Raw genomic sequence first — 2,924 nt, 5'->3', positions numbered from 1 at the left:
CTCCTTGGATGCCAAGATGGCTAAGCTTCGTCTCTCATACTTTGGACATATTGTCCGGAGGGAACAATTGCTGGAGAAGGATATCATGCTGGGTAAGGTGGAGGGTCAGAGAAAGAGAGGAAGACCCCCAATGAGATGGATTGGCTAGGTGGCATCATTGATGGACTCAAGTGTGGCAGCGGTAGTGAAGTTGGCCCAGGATCGGACATTATTTTGTTCTGCTGTGCATGGGGTCACTATGAGTCGGTTCTGACTCGATGGCACCTGACAACAACAACAACAATTTTCTATAATTCAGGCTTCATGCATTCCACATTCCAATTAATGAATATTTCTGGCTGCCTCTTCTCATTTTGAAATTTTGCTTCCTGAGCATAGGAAGGATCTGCAAGCTTTGCTCTATCCACATCATTTAGGTCAACTCTACATTGAGAAGGTTGTTGTTATTGTTAAGTGCCTTTGAGTTGGTTCTACTTATAGCCTCCCTGTATAAGGTTTTCAACTGCAGCAGCTGATAAAATTGAACCACTGTTGCAGTTCAAACCAACCTTACATTCCAACACATTAACCCATAGCTCCACACCAGGACTCGATTGAGAAGGTAGGTCTCCCATAGTTTGTGTTTTGAGTACCTTACAACCTGAGGGGTTCATCTTCCATTATTTCATCAGACAATTTTCTTCTGTCATTCATAAGATTTTCAGTGACGAACCATTCAGAAGTGGTCTGCCTCTCCTTCTTCCAAGTTTGTCTTAGTCTGAAAGCTCCACTACAACCTGTTATCCCTGGGTGAACCTATTGTTGACAATTGCCGTTGAGTCAGTTTGATTCATTGTGACTCAGTATAGGGTTTCCAAGGCTGTATGTACATCTTTGCAGGAGAAAAAAAAAAAAAAATTATCCTTCTCCTGCTAAGTGGCTGGTGTGTTCGAACTGCGATTTTGTGGTTCACAGTCTAGTTCTTATAATATAGAGCCACCATACTCCCTGACTTACCCTGCTGATATTTAAAATACTGGTTGCATAGCTTCCAGCATCACAGCAACACACAAGCCATCACTGTACAGCAAACTGACAAACAAGTGGTGGATCTGTATGCTGACCAAATAATCCCACCAGCTGGATTATATGAAGGCAAATGTGGCATGAGATATGGAGGAATATTTATTAGCAACATGTGATATGCACATGACACAACCTTGTATCATGGATGTAAAGAGGACTTGAAATACTTACTGATGAAGATCAAAGTCTACAGCCTTCAGTATGGATTGTACCACAATGTAAAGAAAGTGAAAATTCGCACAACTGGAATAATAACTAGGGGGAGAAAATATTGATATTGTCACACGTATCATTTTTCTTGGATACCCCATTAATCCTTATGGAAACAGAAGTTAAAACCTCAAACAATGTATTGTATTAGGCAAATCTGCTGCAAAGAGACCTCTTTAAATGTTAAAGAGCAAAGATGTTAGTTTGAGGAGTAAGGTATGCCTGACCCAAGCTCTGGTATTTTCAATGGCTTCATATACATACATGTGAAAGTTGTACAAGGAATATGGAATATGTTAGAAGAAGTGATGCATTTGAATTATGGTGTTGGGGAAGAATATAAAAGTATCATGGATTGTTAGAAGAAGGAAAAATTCTCTCTTGGAAAAAGAATAATCAGAATACGTCTTAGAAGGGCCCATGTCAAGATTTTGAGACTTAGAACATGTTAGAAAGGACCAGTTCTTGGAGAAGGACCTCATGCTTGAAAAAGCCAAGTGTCAGTGAAAAAAAGGAAGATTCCCTATTAGATGGATTGGCACAGTAGCAGTAACAATGAGTGCAAACTTAAGAACAATTGTAAAGATATAACAGGACAGGGTAGTATTGCCTTCTATTGTGTACATGGTCACTATTCATTCAAACAAAACAGCAATAACACCTAACAAAAACAGCATTAGCTATAGTCCTATAATTCTCAACAAAAGATTTGGGCAAATATGCAAATAAGGTACTTACAACCAGCCAAGGGGATTGATCAACTTGCTGTTAATGCAAATATGGTGAATGGAACCCTATGAGAGTAGACTCATGCAAATAAGATTATGAAAATTTTCTAAGAAGACTGGGATTTTGTAAGGTAAGCACTGGACAGCTAACCACAAGTTAGTGGTTCAAACCCAGCTATGAGTCAGAACTGACTTGACATTACTTAACAACAACAACTGAAGAGAATGGTCAGTGTTGGCTTAAAATTAGTGATTTTGTAATTCTGTAGGCAGAAAGGAGGGAACTTGATTATAACCAAGAAAAAACAAGAGTAGAGTACATTCTTTGCACTAAGGGTGCCTGCTCTGATGAGCCGCCTAGGTCCAGGAAACTGAGCTTTAGCACTGGAGACAGTGACAGTTGACAGCTGAAGGCTTCTAGCAGGGGCTGGCATCTGATAGTGGGTAAAAACTGTCCTGACTGAGGAACTGTATAGTGAGTCATATCTGATCCTTACTCCTAATCTGTTACATCCTTAACAAAACCCCAATCATAGGTATTGTCTATAAGTCCTGTGAGACCAATGCAATGAATGATTTAATTCAATAGTGGAGAGAGAACACCATGAAAGGGACTATTTGCATCAGAATTGATAAAAAGTTTGAAGGTATGTCTGACCTCTGCCTCATGGGAATCAGCCTTGGTTTACATCTTGGTTCTTCTTCCCCTTTGTGAAACTGGAGGTCAGATGCCCCTACTATGCTATTTTTACAACTGGGAATTTAATTACTGAATTACAAAATTTAGTTACTGAATTACAAAATCAGTAACTACTGCTATAAAAAGGAGCTCTAGTAAGGAGCTCTGGTAGCGTAGTGGTTACGAATCGGGCTGCGAACCTTAAGGTCAGCGGTTCGAAACTACCAGCTGCTCCGCGGGAG

At 40.0% G+C, this 2,924-nt stretch overlaps 1 pseudogene; it reads left to right on the top strand.

Annotated features, from left to right (window-relative positions):
* LOC102810798 overlaps positions 1–2,407 on the top strand; it is a 25,050-nt pseudogene extending 22,643 nt beyond the window's left edge.
* The last annotated feature ends 517 nt before the right edge of the window (positions 2,408–2,924 follow it).

This window comes from Chrysochloris asiatica, unplaced genomic scaffold, assembly GCF_000296735.1.
Source record: "Chrysochloris asiatica unplaced genomic scaffold, ChrAsi1.0 scaffold00196, whole genome shotgun sequence".
In the NCBI taxonomy this organism is placed as follows: Eukaryota; Metazoa; Chordata; class Mammalia; order Afrosoricida; family Chrysochloridae; genus Chrysochloris; species Chrysochloris asiatica.
The sequence above is the reverse complement of the archived record's forward strand: the minus strand, read 5'-3'. Positions and strand labels throughout refer to the sequence as shown.